We start from the raw sequence: 22,115 nt of genomic DNA, 5'->3' as shown, positions 1-22,115 counted from the left end.
TTTAGAAACAAAAGATTAACATTATCCACGGCAAATATGGCGGCAGAATGGGGCGGCCATCTTCAAGGGATCTGCCACGGCTTATTTATGTAGTGGGCGGGATATTATCAATGTCAGAGGAAGAAATTACGAATGTCTAGCCCATATGCTCTGTCAATTACGATTATACTTTTAAGGAGTTTTCCCTTAAATTTTCTCTGGCTCATGAAAATGAAGTACTTTTGGTTGGCCATTTACCGTCCCCATTCGTTCATTACAGTTCATTAGCTTCATCTTAATACTAAGAATTCCACAGTTTATCAATTCCAGATGTGACCAAGACAATCATCCCTACCCTAACCCCCAGCACACAATCCCTGGAGAGAGAGAAAAATATAGAATTTAGGACAAAGACCAAGCGCTGGGACCTATGAGTTCATTTAGCGCTGAAACGGAAATTGACAGTGAAATGGTTTGAAAGGCGTAACAGGAGAAAAGCCTCGCAGTTGCACTGTGAATCAACTGTTAGGAGAGGGTGGAAAGTAAGATGGAAAAAAGAGAATATGAACGGAGGTACAGTAATAGGAATGAAACAGGATGCAGCTAGGGGCCGAAGCGACGCTGCACAGAACCTCAAGTAATGCCTACACTGCAACGCATGAGGTGCACTGACGGCTCTAACTCCCGCGGGGACAATCCATGGAGAGATGCTTCAGTGTCACTGAAAGTGATTTCCTTACCATTTACCTCATCGCATTTCCTAACAAGACGTGGGCGGCTACAACACCTCATTCACCTCACCCAGCCCCCTCCCCTTCCGCCTCCAATAAGGCTAGATCAACAGCACAAAATAACAACATTGTTACGAGACAAAAAAAATCTTCGCAATAACCGTTACCACAAAACCCTAATAAACGAAAGGTCTCATCAAAAGAACATGAACTAAACTGCACTATTTCATCACAGGAATTATCACAAAGGGCCCCTTTGTGGATAAATAAAGTGAATTAGCAGAGCATCCTGAATTCCTTCTCCAAATCTCCTCCAAACAAAAGTACGAATCGGATATGGTTAAGGTAAAAGAAAATAACACAAAGATGAGTTCATCATGAGAAATTGAAAAGAAGGAGAAGGCGCGCCACAGCGATGATAAGGGATTAGAAATAACAACGGATGAAAAGTTGGATAACAGAAATGGGGCCGTAATATGTTCAGACAGAATAAAAGTTAATTTCCCAAGGGGAGTCACGGAAGCCCGTCAACCAATGTTCAAAGGGGGAGTCAGACCAAATAAACATTAGGCGTCAATAAACCTAACATACCTTTCGTAGCTACGTACGAAATAACATATATTACTGACGTACAATTATTGGGACAGTCAAGGGCAATGAGGTCTCAAATACTGTGATGTGTATACCTACATACACACATGCACACAAACACACACACACACACATATATATATATTGACATATATATATATATAATATATATATATATATATATATATATATGTATATATATGTGTGTATGTATGTATATATATACATGTGAGTGTATGTGGGTATACAAGGGTAAGAAAAGGGAATGATAATAGTATATGGTTGGATGAGGAAATGACAGTATTTGTGAAAACAAAAACAAAACCAAAAATTTACTCGAGGTGCATCTTTACAAGACCAGTGAACACTTTGGAGTGAGATTCTTAGCACGCTGCCTCGGGTGGCCTACCTCTGGAGTATAAAGGCGAGCCAACGTTTTTTGATTCAGCCACAACGAAACTTTGATCAAAATTTTCAAGAACGTTGCCGGAAGTGAAATTATATGGCCCAGCATGACTCCTGATTATGTATTTCTCTAAAGTCATTAAGACTCAGTGCATGAGCTTGTGAGATCTACAATACTATGCCTTATTGCAATCCCATTTCGGCCTAATGAGCTGAGCGTAGGTCAAGGGGTCACATCACCGAAAGTGGTCTTAGTCAATTCGGCAAAGCCAGAAAACATAATTTAAAGAAATGTCATTTTTATGCGATATTCTGTATTCTATATTTCACTGTTCATCTGATATCTAATTTGCATTCTGACTGAAATTCCAATTAATATATTTCGAAGACCCCCACCCAAAGGACATGCCTACTTTATTTCAAGCAGATCCACTCCGTGGCTCCTCCGGAGATTATGCCTTTTTTTTTTTTTTTTTGGTCTTTAAAACCTAGCCAAGATGGCCGCCAGGTCACGTGAGCAGCCAAAAATTCCGCGATAAGGCAATTGAGCATCTATGGTATCCACCTGAGCAAACTGTTAGTCATTGGTTCAAGTGTTTCGAAGATATGGTTGTTTGAAACTGCAACATAAAATCAAAGTTGGCAGCCACGTGGAGCCACCTGCTGGCAGCCTGAGCATTATCAGTCTATGAGGCTTTTGGTCCTTTATCAAAAGTTTTTGTCTTTGACTGTTCCATTTATCAGAAAAGGAATATTAAAGAGGAAAAAATAACTCCCAAAAAAGCATGTAGGAGGTCATCCAAGTTGGCTTGGTCCTTAATAATAATAACAACAATAATAATCACAAAAATGCATAACGCTCATTCACAAATAAATAACCATCACACTTCGCTCACATCAAGAGAAGACTCTGCTAAAGCTATCATGAAAAGTTCCCAATTCGTTACGGACTCTGCCCCCCACACACACACATACGTATGCTGGACATCTGGCCCTAAAGAGGCTTCTTAACTAACCTCCAAGCTAAAACCTGGGTCACGTCATTGCCAAGTGCACCAGACGGCTCTGAAATAACCTTGGACCTTTTCGAGGATAACGTGGATTTGAGACAAGAAGGTCTTAGATCTTTGTAACAGGCTCCTCATATATTACAAACACCACATAAATCAGTTGCCTTTAAAATATAACATAGAATTCTCTACTAAATTCTTTCTTTTATCTTCATGACAAAATTCATGAAGATGAATTCATAAACTTTAGACATAGAGAATTACTTCAATTTTTTTAAGTAAATGAAACAAATAATAAACGAATAACTCGTTGCACTTGATAAGACTTGACTTCGCAGGAAACAACTCAGAGTAACTATAATTAGAGTGTTAACTCACGATACTTGAAAAAAAATAAAGGAAACCTAATTACGATAAAAAAAATGTATATCCGCTGAAAACATCATTATTTTTAAAAACTGATCATTTACTTCTACTCCAGAAACAAGATACAACTGCAATGTCTGAGTTGGCAAAACAACAAAAATCTATAAAAACTTCGTAGTGTAAAATACGTCATCTTCGCACCATCAAATAAAGAACCTTTGCTTCAAAAAGTACATGAATTTCACAGATATGGATTTCAAGAGGTTGGCACTCAACAATAGAGCAAAAAAAAAAAAAAAAAAAAATTGCCCCCATCACTGTATCATTAACCGTAACCTTAAATTAATATATTTAAGAATCACTGATGCCTACATCCTCAGCTCCACATGGAAAATATAAAACGAAAAAGTATATAAAATAAGACCTACCTATAAAAAAAACTCGGCGACATTTACAAGGGATCAATACCCACCTCAACTCGAAAGGCCAATGGAGTATCGAACACTTGAATGTAAAATCATCGTACCAGAAAACATAAGTTAAGAGTTTATTTTGTTTATCTCATTCCAGACCATTTCTTTTTTAAAGACATTTTAGAATGTTAAGAGCATAACTAATGTTTACTTTGTTGGTTTCGGGTCCTATCCGTATAAAAAAATGTGGGGGTGTGGGGCTAAATTGGCATCGCCACGAACAGTAAAAGAAAAAAAAAGTGTAATTAGCCTAGAATAAAAACAAGAGTTTGAAAATGACGTTATCACACAGAGGCCCGGAACACCTGACTCAGCTCGGACTGATGCAAGAGCAACTTCGAGTACTCTTTCTTTTTTCTTCAACAAAGGAAACAAACCTTCAAGTCACTCAATGAAAACCAAGAAAGTGTTCAGTCCACTAAAATTAAACACCGACTATCCTTCTGTTTTCAAAAACATATTTTTATTCGCTAAGAAGATAGGACGCGTACGGTACTTATAATCCACTGACCACTGAAACCTGTAAAATCAGGGTGTTTTTATTTTTCCTCTTGCAAAGATAAAAAAAAATACTTCTTTGTGTCTCTAAACAAAAATCTTTCCTCTCAGCTGTCTCTTTCAGAGGGGAGAGAAAACAAGAAAAAAAAAAGATAAAAAAACTTCTGTTGTAAAACATTCCCTCCGCCGGCCATCTTTACACCCTGAGGTCATTTCTCTGAAAAGTAGGGCCATGTGTTCGTTCCGAGGTTCAAGAAAGGTTTAGAGATACATCGAATGACATTCTTCAGGAAGGAAGGAAGAAGAAGAAGAAGAAGAAGAAGAAGAAGAAGAAGAAGAAGAAGAAGAAGAAGAAGAATAGAATAGAACAGAACATACAACTTAGGCTGACGGCCAAGCGCTGGGACCTATGAGGTTATTCAGCTCTGAAAGGAAAACTGAGAGTAAAAGGTTACAAAGGTGTAACAGGAGGAAAACCTCGCAGCTATACTCTGAAACAATTGTTAGAACAGGGTGGAAATTCAGATGGAAGAAAGAATATGAAAGGGGGTCCAGTAAAAAAAAAAAAAATGAATGAGGCTGCAGCTAGGGGCCGAAGGGACGCTGCAAAGAACCTTAAGTAATGCCTACGCGCGGTGCACTGACGGCACTGCCCACCTACGCAGAGGAAGAAGAAGAAGAAATTAATAAGCTTCAGTTTAGAATCCTGAATGCTGGTATCTACAGATATTTTCATCAGAGTCAAATGGATAATGAAACTTTTAACATGATGGTGACCGCTAAAAGCCAATTTGGCTAAGGTTTGAAAACTAAGAGCCGACGCGCACTACAGCACCATGAACATATCGAAGAACGTAAATGTATATACCAACAAAAGTACAAAATAATACACAAAATACTTTTCAAATACTGATAATCAAAAGTTTTAAAATTCATAGTTTGTTAACGCAAATATACGTGCAGCATCTATCATGCTTGCAAACATAATCATCAAAATCATTTAAAGATAGTTAACTTTTCCAAGGATACAAAGACTTTCTCACGCCTGAGGGTACAAAGAATTTCTCACTCCTGAGGATACAAAGACTTTCTTCCTGAGGATAAAAAGACTTTCACACTCTTGAGGATATAAAGACTTTCTCACTCCTGTGGGCACAAAGACTTTCTCACTCCAGAGGATACAAAGACTTTTTCATTCATAACGATACAAAGACTTTCTCACTCTTGAGGATACAAAGACTTTCTAACTCATGAGGATACAAAGACTTTCTCACTCCTGAGGATACAAAGATTTCTCACTCCTGAGGATACAAAGACTTTCTCATTCATAAGGATACAAAGACTTTCTCACTCTTGAGGATACAAAGACTTTCTCACTACTGAGGATATAAAGACCTCCTCACTCCTGAGGATCCAAAGACTTCCTCACTCCTCAGGATAAAAAGACTCTCTCACTCCTAAGGTACAAAGACTTTCTCACTCCTCAGGATACAAAGACTCTCTCACTCCTCAGGATACAAAAACTCTCTCACTCCTCAGGATACAAAGACTTCCTCATTCCTAAGGATATAAAGACTCTCTCGCTCCTGAGGATAGAAAGGCTTTCTCACTCCTAAGGATACAAAGACTTCCTCACTCCTGAGGATACTAAGACTTCCTCACTCCTAAGGATACAAAGAGTTCCTCACTCCTGAGGATACAAAGACTTCCTCACTCCTGAGGATACAAAGAGTTCCTCACTCCTAATGATACAAAGCATTCCTCACTCCTGAGGATACAAAGACTTTCTCACTCCTAAGGATACAAAGGCTTCCTCACTTCTGAGGATACAAAGACTTCTTCACTCCTAAGGATACAAAGAGTTCCTCACTCCTGAGGATACAAAGGCTTCCTCACTCGTAAGGATACAAAGACTTCCTCACTCCTAAGGATACAAAGGCTTCCTCACTCATAAGGATACAAAGACTTCCTCACTCCTAAGGATACAAAGACTTTCTCAATCCTAAGGATACAATGTCTTCCTCACTCCTAAGGATACAAAGACTTCCTCACTCCTAAGGATACAAAGACTTTCTCACTTCTAAGGATACAAAGACTTCCTCACTCCTGAGGATACAAAGACTTCACCACTCCTAATGACACAAAGACTTCCTCACTCCTAAGGATACAAAGACTTCCTCACTCCTAAGGATACAACGAGTTCTTCACTCCTGAGGATACAAAGGCTTCCTCACTAGTAAGGATACAAAGGCTTCCTCACTCCTAAGGGTATAAAGAGTTCCTCACTCCTGAGGATACAAAGACTATCCCACTCATAAGGATACGAAGACTTTCTCACTCCCCAGGATACAAAGACTTTCCCACTCCTAAGGATACAAAGACGTCCTCAATGCCATGAGTACAAAGACTTTCCCACTCCTATCTCACTCCTAAGATACAGACTTCCTCACTCCTAAGGATACATAGACGTCCTCACTCCTAAGGATACAAAGACGTCCTCACTCCTGAGGATACAAAGACTTTTCCACTCCTACCTCACTCCTAAGGATACAGACTTACTTACTCCTAAGGATACAAAGGCTTCATCACTCCTAAGGATACAAAGACGTCCTCACACCTAAGGATAGAAAGACTTCCTCACACCTGAGGACACAAAGACTTTCTCACTAGTAAGGATACAAAGACTGTCTCACTCCTCAGGATACAAAGACTTTCTCATTCCTAAGGAGACAAAGACTTCCTCACTCCTCAGGATACAAAGACTTTCTCACTCCTGACTCCTACGGACAGAGACTTCCTCACTCCTAAGGATATAAAGACTTCTGCACCCTTGAGGATACAAAGACTTCCTCACTCCTAAGGATACAAAGACATCCTCACTCATGAGGACAGAAAGACTTCCTCACTCCTCAGGATACAAAGACTTTCTCACTCCTGAGGATACAAAGACTTTCTCACTCCTAAGGATAAAAAGACTTCCTCACCCCTGAGGATACAAAGACTTTCTCACTCCTAAGGATACAAAGACTTCCTCACCCCTGAGGATACAAACACTTTCTCACTCCTAAAGATACAAAGACATCCTCACTCCTAAGGATAGAAAGACTTCCTCACTCCTAAGGATACAAAGACTTTCTCACTCCTGAGGATACAAAGACTTCCTCACTCCTAAGGATACAAAGACGTCCTCACTCCTAAGGATACAAAGATTTCCTCACTCCTCAGGATACAAAGACTTCTCACTCCTGAGGATACAAAGACTTTCTCACTCCTAAGGATACAAAGACTTCCTCACTCCTGAGGATACAAAGACTTTCTCACTCCTAAGGATACAAAGACACCCTGAGGCTACAAACACTTTCTCACTCCTAAGGATACAAAGACATACTCACTCCTAAGGATACAAAGAGTTTCTCACTCCTGAGGATACAAAGACTTCCTCACTCCTGAGGGTACAAAGACTAACTCACTCCTAAGGATACAAAGACGTCCTCACTCCTAAGGATACAAACACTTTCTCACTCCTAAGGATACAAAGACTTCCTCACTCCTACGGATACAAAGACTTTCTCACTTCTGAGGAAACAAACACTTCCTCACTCCTAAAGATACAAATACTTTCTCACTCCTGAGATACAATGACTTTCTCACTCCTGAGGAAACAAACACTTCCTCACTCCTAAGGATGCAAAGACTTTCTCACTCCCCAATTAAAATGTAATTTTTTTTACACGTGCACATAATCACCAGCAAAAAACAGAATTATACGTTACCAACTGTTCTTCGAATAAAGAAATGATGAATATGTTCATTAGAAGCAATTGACTGATTTAACAGATATTTTGAGTAATTACTTTCTGACAACTCCAGGAGCCTCGTAATTGTAAATAATCAAGCATGGCAATTCCTTAAAAGTGCTGAATCATTAAAAAATAAGCTGAGGAAGTTATTCAGTTATTATTGTTTCTCAAGATATGCACCCCTTCGTATGATACAAGCTCATTATTTTGTTATCGTGATAAGAATGCTTCTCTAGAATAGAATAACCACATGTTCAAAGGGATTAGAGTAACATAAGAATAAAATAAGGAATAAAGATTAATCCCCAAACATAATAATTCCAGTATAAAGATTACTCGGGTGCCAGAAATAAAGGCAGAAGTGAATAAAGGTTTTAAACGAGCATCACACACATGCTTTTATGACTTCAGTGTTTTCATGACGCCACAATGCAGTAGCTCACACAGTAATAAGCCGTGGAGAAATAATGATAACCTTAAACAAATGTAGTTAACAGACTGAAGTATGCGCAAGGAAGGGGAGTATGTGTAAAAAACAGAGAGAGAGAGAGAGAGAGAGAGAGAGAGAGAGAGAGAGAGAGAGAGAGAGAGAGAACAGCTCCAACCAGTGGGGGTGACGATTAATTTGTCAACTTTGTCAAGGTCCTTCCACTTTGAATCAGGACATTATAGTATATTTTCGGACGGAGCATTTTTTCCTACTTCTCTTTCTCTCCCCTCATCTCCAGTTGCAACCTAAACAGCCCACTGACAGCAAGGTACACAATTCACTGCGTATGTCAACAGAGGCTCAAAAGATCTAGGTTAAAAATGCACCCCGAGTTCCATCCTCGTCTAAAATCAAACCCTAAACTCACAATAGGGAGGCAAGCGTTCTACAGCTTACATCACGAGAGAGAGAGAGAGAGAGAGAGAGAGAGAGAGAGAGAGAGAGAGAGAGAGAGAGAGAGAGAGTCTAGTGTTCGTTATTGTTTGTTATATCAATGTAATCATCCCACAACTCCCTCACATAAGATTCTACATCTACAATTTACAACACCAACAACAACCCTATACAACTCGGTGATGAATAATTACTAAACACTAAAGGCCATTTCTTCCTTCCTAGGAATTCCTAATTAAGGAATTGGGGATGATCATCGTCCCTTATCCCCATTTCAGTTATGTTTTGCAGAAGTGACTGGAGTTTCTAAGCTGCCGTTTTGCGATCGTTGAGTTATTTCGACGGTCTTGTTTCCGGGCGGTGACCATAAAGCCAATATTCTCAAACAGCGTCCTGCGCCAAAGCCTCCGTATCATAGTTTCAGAATAGGCAAACTCAAACCCAACTGCTATTCATTATCACTTCATTCACTTATGCAAAAATCACACGACATTAACTGCTCTAAGCTATAGATTTATTTAATATTATATGCTATTGATGATATGTATTCAGCTTCCTTTATTGATAACAAATATCATTTACATATATTTGGATAAAATTACTGATTTTAGTGTACAGCGTACATAACGAGGTATACTATACATTATTTTCCTTTTTCCACATATGTATACTCTATTCTATGGAACTCAGATATACAAGTTCATGGCTTATCAATTTGCACTATACAATAATAATAATAATAATAATAATAATAATAATAATAATAATAATAATAATAATAATAATAATAATGCAAAGGGAAAACAGCGACATAGAAGGGAATTGTAAAATACAAAGCACATGGCAATGATACACGATTACTTTTATAAAAGTCACACGAACACACCTTCACACACACACACACACACACATACGCGTGTATACTTTCTGCAGAAAAAATGAATAATACTTATGTTTAAATATGATTGTGAAATCATGTCCAAAAAAAAACACCAGATACATGCACATACTTTAATTTTATATATTTTAATATATATATATATATATATATATATATATATATATATATATATATATATATATATATATATATATATATATATACATATATACATACATAGGAAGATACAGGCAGGACAGCTAATCAGTCAGATATAACAAGAATTGAGGGCAGTGGAAACAGACTGGTACACAAAATCATCTTTATTCATGCGTGTGTGTGTGTGTGTGTGTGTGTGTGTGTGTGTGTGTGTGTGTGTGAAACGAGGACTAAACGAAACAGATGGCGAGTCAGACGTCCTAAAGATTCAAACTTCTTTCAAGTGTCGTCAAAACACTGATTCTATCAGCAAACCTCGTTCTAAAATGTTTAACACTACTGAAAATGTCACAAGGTGTAACCAAAGAAATTTATACTCTAGCTAAACATACGAAACACACACCCAATATCTTTGAGGAGTAAAATCGGTCATGGCTACTGGTTGCTATAAACTTTAAGACAGAATCATTGTGAGCAATGAAGTAACAAAAATACAATTCGGCCGTTAGTGACACCTTGAAAACGATTAACATTTGTCGTATTACAATTAAAGGTCAATCGCTTCGAAAGATAGAAAAAAAAAACTCCAATATTCTAGCTGAAAGGAAAATCGGTCATTTAAATTCACAAGTAAAACGAAAAATCCGCCCTGAAATGAAATCGACGACAATCCCCACCAGCCAAAACATTCCTCTTCCTTCCTTCCTGCTGGGAAATGTTGGCGCTTTTCCCAGAAGGCGCCAAGGCGTCGCCAACATCATCCCCCAATCACCCCCCCTCCCCCCCACCCCTTTGCAGCCGCTGGGATGCGATGATGTCATAGGTGTAAAACCCAATCTCTCGCTTCCTCCTCATTGGAAGCACATTTTGGCGAACGGCCTCGACAGAGAGAGAGAGAGAGAGAGAGAGAGAGAGAGAGAGAGAGAGAGAGAGAGAGAGAGAGAGAGCACAACAGGGAAATCGGGGGGGGCGATGGACAGAAAAAAAAGTGCGGCGTGAGGCTTGGGATTAAGACTGGGCATCCAATTAGAATGGAGAAGGAAGGAGTGGGTATGTTAGGGAGGGGGGACAGAGGCGTGTGAAAAGAAGCAATAGGGAAGAAATTAACAATAATGAAGTCATTAAAAACCGTTAATTCCTAACTGACAGCACTGTTTCCTCAATAGTCTGAGAGAGAGAGAGAGAGAGAGAGAGAGAGAGAGAGAGAGAGAGAGAGAGAGAGAGAGCGCTATTTCATACCTTGTTTACTTTTGATATTATTCTCAACCTATAGTAAAAAAAAACGAACAGAAATCTTTCTATATTTTAAGTAATTCTTTATACACACTCTCCACCAGAATCAATCACGCAAACAACTAAAATGGCAGGGATGATAACTTGTAATACCCCACTAAAGCTAAAGAGCTTTGTATAATGTGCAGAGAAAGCGTAGTCTGTTTTGGGTACTTGGACTGGCGATAGGTGGTACAGTACGTGACTTTAAAAGTTAGAAACCGCTCTTCCTTGACTCCAGCCTTTTGAACAGATATAGAATAGCATATAGAATTTAGGCCAAAGACCAAGCTCTGGGACCTATAAAGTCATTCAGCGCTGAAACGAAAATTGAGAGTAGAGAGGTTTGAAAGCTGTACGAGGAGGAAAACCTCGCAGTTGCACTATGAATCAATTGTTAGGAGTGGGTGGAAAGTAAGATGGAGGAAAGAGAATATGAACGGAGGCACAGTCAAAGGAATGAAAGGGGTTGCAGCTAGGGTCCGAAGGGACGCTACAAAGAACCTTAAGTGATGCCTACAGTGTACCGCATGAAGTGCACTGACGGCATTAGTGTAACCCCCTACGGGGTCCAGACTTTTGAAAATATCCCACTCGTTACTGTGAAGAAAATTATAAAAAGGATAGGCTATAGGTACTGATTACAAGGTCAAACCCCTACACCATGTCCTGAAAGGCATTCTATTGTACCTATCTCTCTTTAGCAATTATTTTAAGATAAATTTCTATTTAAAAAATTGGTTTGTCAGAGGCAGTAATGCTGTACACCTTCCATTTAATTTATATAAATTTTACTTCATTCCAGTTGCAAATATCATGCAATACTCACCAAGGCCGGAAATATATTATTTCTAAATCTGTTCAAAATAAAATCAATAGATCATTCTTTTTTCCTAAAAAACATTAATTCAGTCAATGCATATTTAATATTTGCTCCTATACCTTACGTCCACAATATCGTACGTATTTGGAAGAAAGCCAACTTTCTTAACAAACCTGAGAATACAGCACCTTTTTATCTAAACAATATGTCCACGACGAGAACCCTGGGGAAAGGGTAATTACCCTCCTCATCCAGCACTCGAGAGAGGAAACGTGCTTTCAATGGCCCTAAAAACTGTCAAGGGGACCCATGTAAATCTCCAAAATACCTAAAATCATTACAATCCAAGTGTCCTAAACGTGTGACTAATTCTGGGTCTGCACAGGGTAGTTACTATCTTCTTTACATCCTATGGAATGGAATATAAAATTTAGACCAAAGGCCAAGCGCTGGGACCTATGAGGTTACTCGCCGCTGAAAGGAAAACTGAGAGTAAAAAGGTTTAAAATGCGTACCAGGAGGAAAACCACTCAGTTGCCCTATGCAACAATTGTTTGGAGAGGGTGGAAAGTAAAATGGAGAAAGAATATGAACGGAGGTACAGTAAAAGTAATGAAAGGAGTTACAGCTATGGGCCGACGGAGGGCTGCAAAGAACCTTAAATAATGCCTACAGGGCACCAGGGTTAGCATCTTAAGGTACGTCCAAGAAAGATTCGACCACGTTACTACAACCAAGTTTTCTCAAGAAGGCTGCCAAGTATCGCTAATCTCTCTCCTAATGCTATGGAAAACATACCTCTAAAGGAATGTAATTTATCTACATACCGTGCTAAATGGTATTCATTGTCAAACTACTAACCATTAACTTCTTGTCACCCACATGTGTTTCTAACCCATGCTATTTAGGGAAAAACTCAAACTCTGTGATAAAGGATGCTTTAAATTGAAATTCAAGGCTTGGTGTGCAATGAAAGAACCACTGCAAACATTTTTCAATTTTCATGATTAAAATTTCCTGCAGCACCTCCTAACTATCAATAAGTTCTGCGATCACTGAAGAGTAGCTGGGTAAATGAACTGCTCTCGGCATCCTTAAAATTACTCCATATACAATTCCACTATCAGATATGGAGCTGCACATACACGCACACGGCGCGGCTGCGCGCACATACACACACACATATATACATATATATATATATATATATATATATATATATATATATATATATATATATATATATATGTATATGTATATATATGATGTATATGTATATATATGACTCTTGTTTGCTTGCTGTTCTAAAGTGATGAAAAGTGTTGCTTTCTTGAATTAATTTTTGAAATGTTTTCTAATCACTGATAAATTGCTAAGTTTGTTCGAAAACAGAAGGCTTGTCAGATTGACAATCTGAGTTAACAATTACGTTGTAGTTGCTTGCACATAAAATTTATCGGCTTAGTATAACATTTACATTTTTACTTCTTTTCCTTTTAAGCAATGTAGAAAAGATCTACAAATCAACTCGAACAAATGATAGGAATGTTAACATGTAAATCTTATCGTTAGTTAGATTCACGGAAATGAAAACCCTTTTTGATAGATGTACAATAGTATGTCTTTTCAAATACTGACACTGACCAGTAAATATTCAATGATATAAGCAGCTCCACTGTGCTTAGTATTTCATACAACGATTCATGATTCACACTCAAGAACCAAAGCAGTAGTTTCCGAATTGAGCATGATTTGCTACCTCTTATGAAAGATATTTACTCATTCTTTTCACGAGTTTGAACGTATAACCAGTTTATAAATACTAATCTTACCGTCTAATTTTGCACAAAGGTGTCAATTTTTATTTCACTGATACAAAGCAGAAGTCATTCATGTTGGTACGAGTCATGTCACACAAACACATACACACACATGAGACTTCAATAGTCACCAATAACGGCTCCGCTGGACAAATTTTGATGGCAAGATGCTGAAAGACCATAAAAAAAGGTTAGTATACCTTAGTTTAACCAGACCACTGAGCTGATTAACAGCTCTCCTAGGGCTGGCCCGAAGGATTAGACTTATTTTACGTGGCTAAGAACCAATTGGTTACCTAGCAACGGGACCTACAGCTTATTGTGGAATCCGAACCACATTATACCGAGAAATGAATTCCTCTAATTCTTCATTGGCCGGTCGGAGAATCGAACGCGGGCCTAGGAGAGTGCTAGCCGAGTACGATATCGACCCATCCAATGAAGAACTTTGAAATACCATAAAGATGTGTTGGAAGGACATCGCTTTTAGTAATCGATTAATAAAGAAATTTTAACTTTGCACAATAACTAAACTGGCAGGTAGTGGGAGGCGGGGAGGGGGGCAACCCGGGAATATCCAGATTAGGACGGATTTGCCTAAGTGATCTGGCATCAAAAAGATCATGGTCATCGACCCTGGAGACCAAAGGACAAACGCAGTCACTAAAACCTACACTAGAAAGTTTCATACCCCACACATCTTGTACGAGCCAAAAAGGAAAATGGCGAAGAGACCTGAGAATGGCCAAATGAAGAGCTTAATAGCAAACACACCTTATTTGAAATAACGCATGAGAATTTGAGACATCTCTCTGAAGGTGAACTACATGCCTCCGCTCGTGGGTATGACATGGCATTGCCACCATATGTTGTGGGGCATAATTGTGGTCACAGAGTGTTCCATTTGGCCTGGTATGTGGCTTCTATCCAACCATAAACAAGTAAAAAATGCTCCGAAGTTTCTTCGGCGCAATCGAGTTTTCTGTGCAGCGTATAATGCTGCGTGAAACTCAGTCACGGCCCACGAAACTTTCAGCCACGGCTTGGTGATGGCCTGTGTTGTTGGCACCTATACCGGTGCCAGATGCACAATCATGGCTAACTTTAACTTTAAATAAAATAAAAAGTACTGAGGCTAGAGGGCTGCAATTTGATGTTTGATGACTGAATGGTGGATGATCAACAAACGAATTTGCAGCCCTCTATCCCCAGAAGTTTTTGAGATCTGAGGGCGGACAGCTAAAGTGCGGGCGAACAGACAAATAGCCATCTCAATAGTTTTCTTTTACAGAAAACTAAAAACAATGACTGGTGAATTTTAATTTTTGGGAGTTATTGGGGTGTTTAAAAAATATGATATTCAAAAACCGATAAGAAAATTCTTCGAATTGATACACGCAGATACATGCTGAGGTAACTCATAAAGAAATCAGACCTGACGAAACGTATTCCCTAGATTTATTTAAAGAGAATTTTTTCCATTCGTTTCAATAATGACTAAATTCCATGAGCAATTAAAAAAAAATTTCCAATAAATATTATATTCAGATTAGCCCAATACTGGCCATATTGACTGAACAGACTGAAAAGATGTTTCTCTGCTAAGAAAACATGACAGGAGACAGTGTGAACCGATTTATTTATAATTCTATATCCACAACTGTATTTTCATCGCGTGTGCAAACACTCTACTAAGTGTTGTTTTAAAGCCACGAGGCAGTGACTGTACGATTAAAAAGAGTTCCCAAATATACTTTCCCTTTTTTAATCAAATTTCACATAAAAAAAAAACGGAAGGGGGGCCCCTGTCAAGGAGGCAAGCACGCCAAGTGCTCAAATGGCTTCTTGCACTGTCCTTGTTTACATGGCAAGCATTCGGCCTCATTTCCGATTGCCAAGGAGACAAACGAGTCAGCAAACTAAAATCTTACAATGAAATTCCCGTTCCACGTCACATAAAAATATAAAATTATATTAATCATTTTGGCTCGTGTCAACAAGGCACAAGAACACATAAGTGAAGAAATATCGAATGTATACCCTGCTACATTACGATATATATATATATATATATATATATATATATATATATATATATATATATATATATATATATATATATAAATAAACACATGAGCACGTGCTTCACAGAAATAAATTTCTGACTCACCGGGAACGAACCGGTATGAGTCAGACACTGATATATATATATATATATATATATATATATATATATATATATATATATATATATATATATATATATATATATATATAATTTTAAATTTTCAGGCTCATCCTTATATACCTACGGTTTCTAGAGTTATTTGGAACCGGAATAACGTCCACACAAATCAGACTGAGCTACACCTATCACCTAAAATCTCCCGAACTTTGTTTACAGAGACCTGTCACTCTCATCACCTATACCAGTGGTTCTCAAACTTCTCTGGCCCATGCACCCTTTCATCATATGTCAGAATGTCATTCTCCCCCACCCCCCTTCCAAAATTGTCTACCTCAAAAGGTGCATTCCAAATAATATGCAACAAAATACCAACACAAAAACACAGGCTGGTTGAGAGAAAGCCCAGCGTGACCCCTCAGTAGTGCGGACCGATGCAAACTGCGTTTTGTGTGGTCCTAGAGCCAGTTCGAGTCTGCTAATCTATGGTCACAATTCCCGCCATGAAACACTGAAATTCCCCCCTAGGAGGGCATTCCCCCCTGGATGAGAACAACTGACCTATACCATTTGGTGAAGTTTTTCCTTTTCATAAAACGCCCTTTTCTCTTCACAACTGTAATAATAAATTCACTCCTATGTTTCCTATTCTGGAAACTTGATGCACAATGATATCACGCCATTTTACAATGTGTATTTTATAAAATCATGGAACTTGCCATTAAATGTACGAGAAAATTCTCAATCTTCCTCGCGGTTAATCTCGGATATATTTAGCATCTTTTTAACACTTGATACTTCAGCCCTCCCCGCTTCAACCTCCTTCTGTCTGCAGTTACTTATAACTACGTTTATTTTCTTCCTTGATCTTTTAGTACCCTCACTATAATTATACCAACACGCGCTTCGCTTTTAACAGATCCCGAAATAACTGACGCTTGCCAGCTTCCGTTAAACAAGAATATAATTGGGCAGTGTTTTTCTAAACCTGGAGAATGATCGTCATCGATTCACATAATCGTCAGAGAATACAAACACAAACTTCTCTTTCCAACGTCCTTTCTTTTTCATGCCTTTTCAATTTTTTTTTTTGTACATTTCAAGACAGCCTTAGATTTTTTTTACGACGAGAAAGCCAGAGGAACTGCACCCTATTGGCCTCATCTATTCCATGCCCGAAAATTAAAAACAAAAATGGGAGAAGAAGAAACAGTGTGGCGTTTATCCCAAAAAGGAAGTCACGGATCCACATTTTATATGAAAAGAGGTTGTAGCACCAAGGGAATAATTAAATGAAATAAAACTGAATACGTGCAAGAATGCCACAACTTCGACATCACCTGACGTTTAAATGTAAACAATGAAACCAAATCACTACTCCTTGTGGTTAGTGACTTTGATAATTGGTAAATGATAGTCTGGAATTCCTATAAGTGTACTTTGGCTTCCCGGCCAAGAAACCAACTTCGATTCCTCCAGTCATAAGGAAAAAGTTCGCTGAAATCTAGGGACTTGGTCGATCATATTTATGAAAATGTCATTTTTTGAGGCTTAAGTGCTTGCAGGTGATACAGCATATTCCTTTCTGGTTTATTATTCACTGAAGGGATTCAGAAACGCAAAAGCTTCATAATGTCATTAGAATATAGCCAGCCAATGCATAATTTAAATAAATATTCTTTTTATTTTCATTCCAGCTTGTATATCATGCAATATGTTAAATTAACCTCAAAAAAGGACCTGATAAAAAAATAACTAAAGTCTTTTGTGAACTACCTAACCACCTTTAGGCCAGGACGAGTTTGAAAAAACAGTTTCTTACAAATAAAATCTCCTGGTGTCATTTAATTCAGTGTTCGATTCATTCCTGGTGTTCGGCAGGGGAGACTTAGAGCTGGTTTCACTAAGGGAGTCACATCTGTAGAGCTTGACTCTTGTCCGCCCATCACGAGGGACTTATTTATGTGGCCATTCGTCTTGCCACCGGAGGCTTCCACCCACAGAAGTTGACGTATCTTGTTAAAAACAAACTAAAGAGAAGTCGCCTGCGCGCCTCAAGATTCACTGCTATGCTGAGACAAGATAACAGTTTCCCTCTCAGAGAAATTAACGAACGCGACGTTTCGCCTTCCGGAGGCTCTGTCGAACGAACTTGACCACAAAGCAATGAAAACAAAACCCTTAACAATTCATTCAGCGCAAACTATTGGGTGCCTTATGATATTCCGATTTATTTTTCAAAGCTTTCACGCCGCAAAAACAATACATAATCTGGAAATACTTCTCAGAGCCTTGTGATTTTCCGGTTCATTTTTCAAAGTTCTTATGCTACATCAATACCACAAGTTCTGAACTAATAATAAAATTTTTACAAATTTCTCTACAAAACAGCAACTGTAAAGCAATCCAATATTAACCACTTGCTTCTAACATCTTTATTAAAATAATCCAAATAACTTGACAAGTGGAGTAGATAGGTATCTGAAGGATAAGTATGCAACATGCCTTAAAAACAATTCTCGATCATAAAAAAATTACCCACTCAAGTGTCTACCACGAACAAATAAATTCAGTCACTTTTATTTTTGATATGACACCCACAAGGTTACTGATAAAAGGATTCTTTATCAACCTCTGGGCCACAGATCCTGTCAGTCAGAGAACTTGTGGCACTATCCTCCAATGTTACAGAGGAATCGGTTCCTTAATGCTGCAAGCATGCTACTTTATGAGGTAACTTTTGGAAACATTATAAAATATATAAAGGACGAAAATCACGAAAAGCCCTCCATATATTTTATGCATGTCGATCAGCCCATTACTAAAATTACCACCTAACCGCGTACCCACGGTCATTTATCCATCTCTCGCTGGCATAGTAAAGCACTACTAGTTGACTAAGGTTTACCAGAAATGTTCCATCTGATCTGTATGTGATCTGTATGTACACAAAGAATCAAGCAAACAAGGAATAATGGAGAGAGAGAGAGAGAGAGAGAGAGAGAGAGAGAGAGAGAGAGAGAGAGAGAGAGAGAGAGAGCATATACAGAAATCCAGTACCTTTAATAGTCCAGTTCATGACGATGCACCTTGGTAACTCCAAAGCACCCACAAATGTCTTCATTTTCACCATTGCAGACTAAGGACAAGAGAGCTGAAAAGAAGAAAAACAAACAATAAAAATAATAATAAAACCTGAGTTGGAAATCAAAATTTTACTGTTGCAAAAAATAACAAAGTACATCCGATTTAAATGGCACAAATAATACAAAAAAAAATAATACAATATATATATATATATATATATATATATATATATATATATAAAAAAATATCAATATAAATATATATGAAATGGGAGAGAGATTTATTAAATATATATATATATATATATATATATATATATATATATATATATATATATATATATATATATATATATATATATATATATATATATATATATATATATATATATATATATATATATATATATATATATATATATATGAAATGGGAGAGAGATTTCATTAAATGGAAGGTGAATTTTGACAAATCCGTATATTGTGCCAAAGTATTCAGGTGCCTCAAAACTCAATAGGCCCACCAAGGAGACACTTAAAAAATTCACCGACGTTTAGATTATTTTATCTAATCTTTTTTTGAAGTGGCAGGTAATAGTATTATTCACAACCTTTGCTGGTAGTATGTTAAAAAATGAGGTTAGTTTATATGTGAGGCAGTTCCCATGGTGGCTGGTGTTGAACCTCTGGTTCCGGTTTCCATTCACTGGATCTAGAATGGTTACAACTGAGGGTGCATGAATAAATAAGAAATACAGCGGAAAAGGAGAAAAAAAAAACATAAGAAATATGAACAAAATTGCTTCGGTTCCTTAGAAGACGCCTCCACATCCCAAACATACATATGCTCCTCTACCATTAGGTTTTATTTAATTATTAAATGAGCAATGAAAACCTATCAATTCAAAATAACATATCAGATGCTAAGCCAAGTTGAAGTGAATACAAAGTAACTAAGATGCCTCTAATCTTGCGTACTATCTATGTCCTTATGTAAAGATGACGTCAGTGCAGCAAATTAAAGTGTTCCTATCTTTCGAAAAGAAAGCGACACTTTCTTTCCAATTAAAGTCTTGTACGACACAACGCACTGCAATGCTTTCGATCTCGTCTCTGTGAGTAAGAAGAGGATCCCGATTTCTTGTTGATTTTCATTAAGATGGTCTTGCTCCTAACAACATTCCATAACGTCTTCCCACAGCGGCTGACTAACGCTGTATCATAAAATAACGTCACAACAGCTGCGGTCATTGAGGCATTTCTAAATTAGGAAAACGCTACATCGAAGATACTTTTGTGGAAGTATAAGGCCTCTACAAAGAGCAGATAATGAAATGTTTGCGTTTAAACTATATATAATGAAGATCATGGAAATCATGACCAGTCGACAACAGAAACGACAGATTTTCAAAAAAATAATTAATGACAAGTGATTTTGTTATGGCTGTCTTATATGTTCATGAAGTAAAATGAAAATTTCAATCAGATGTCAGGTACCGAAAATAAGAATTTAATTGGTTACCTACAATCACCTCAAAATCTTACATATTTTAAGAAGCAAAAACAATTTTCAGATACGAAAGACAGCAAACACAAAACATCAGCATATTGCTGAGAATATCATTTTCATACCATTCAGTCCTTCAAAAGTGGGCTGCTTGTTTCTTGACAGGCATGCCAAGCATTCTAATCGTCAAAATAACGCCTTACACAAAACTCGTCATCAAGCAAAATGTAAAAAAGACCGCGTAATATAACGTACAAAAGCTAATATACCAAAAACTTTAAAAAAAACTGCACACCCACATTACTGGAAGAAATGAAAAGCACCAGATGACAAGTGGAGTGATAACACGTCAGTTTTATGTTCTGAGTTACCTGTGGGCGTAAACCAGGTGCTGCTCCCCTGAATTCAAGGAAAAGACTGGAACCAACGATCGATGACACTCTGTCTCCCTAAGACAAGCAGCTAGATGCCAAATGAATACGGACATTTCGGTCGGGAGGAGGAGAAGGAGCATTCGCTTGAAAGCGTACGATTCGTAGCCAAATATCAAAGGAAGCATGACAGTGTACTTAGTGTACTTACTCTAACATTATTTGCATTAGTGCTTAGATGCAAAGCTACATGTGAAAATTTTTCAAGTGTGCGTATGTGCATTTGTGTGTTTAGCGTATGAACTGAGTAGGCAAAAACATAAGTAAATACTTTTTTTAAATAAAGAACAGAATAGAATATGGAATTTAGGCCAAAGGCCAAGCATTGGGACCTAAGAGGTCATTCAGCGCTCAAACAGAAATTGAGAGTAGAAAGGTTTGAAAGGTGTAACAGGAGAAAACCCCCGCAGTTGCACTATGCGCAATTGTTAGGAGAGGGTAGATAGCAAGATGAAGGAAAAAGAATATGAATGGAGGTACAGTAAAAGGAATGAACGAGGTTGCAGCTAGGGGCCGAAGGGGCGTTGCAAAGAACCTCAAGTAATCCCTGCAGTGCACCGCGTGAGGTGAACTGACGGCACTACCCCCTGCGGGGCTTTGTTAAAAAAAAAAAAATACCCGTGCATTTCGAAAAAGCAAAACACTAATCCTTGTAACGTCACATGATCGTTCTTTCAGTGAAGTATTTCGCTGGTCATCGGAGTGACAAGCAGAAAAACTACAGTTATAGGTCAGTGGAATGTGGTCTGGTATGGTCTGGAACATGACTTAGCAAATGACAAACCGCCCCTTTTACCCTGGCCTCCAGGACGTTGTTCATACGCCACTTGTGGAGTTGCAAGCCCGGAGTCGCTTTTATCACTCCCGTTCTCCCACTCCATAAATAACCTCTGAAAATCCATGCCATTCTAAGCGATAAATGAATCCCATTTTATTTATTTATTTACTTATTTATTAATTTATCTATTTATTCATTGCAGATGTAAACCTACCCTCCCCAATATGTCTAGGAAAATATACATGTGCATAGTTTTTCTTCTGACATCGAATTGATTTTATGCAAACACAATACACTCCATCGCAAATTCACTTTGCCTAGGGAATAACGTGCACCCACAGGGAATCATAAATGATAAATACATCCGCCCCGTCCAGGATTTGAACCCATACCTTGTGGGTTTGATATAGAGGTGACAGTGATTCATCTAAGAAGCTATAG

At 38.0% G+C, this 22,115-nt stretch overlaps 1 protein-coding gene across 1 annotated transcript in view; it reads right to left on the bottom strand.

Moving 5' to 3' along the window:
• raw overlaps window positions 1-22,115 on the bottom strand; it is a 241,832-nt gene that overhangs the window by 203,613 nt on the left and 16,104 nt on the right. Inside the window, exon 2 of the mRNA XM_067124460.1 lies at window positions 18,936-19,029. The gene's annotated coding sequence lies outside the window, so the exon portion shown is untranslated. The remainder of the gene's footprint in view (window positions 1-18,935; window positions 19,030-22,115) is intronic.

This window comes from Macrobrachium rosenbergii, chromosome 22, assembly GCF_040412425.1.
Source record: "Macrobrachium rosenbergii isolate ZJJX-2024 chromosome 22, ASM4041242v1, whole genome shotgun sequence".
Classification (NCBI taxonomy): domain Eukaryota; kingdom Metazoa; phylum Arthropoda; class Malacostraca; order Decapoda; family Palaemonidae; genus Macrobrachium; species Macrobrachium rosenbergii.
The sequence above is the reverse complement of the archived record's forward strand: the minus strand, read 5'-3'. Positions and strand labels throughout refer to the sequence as shown.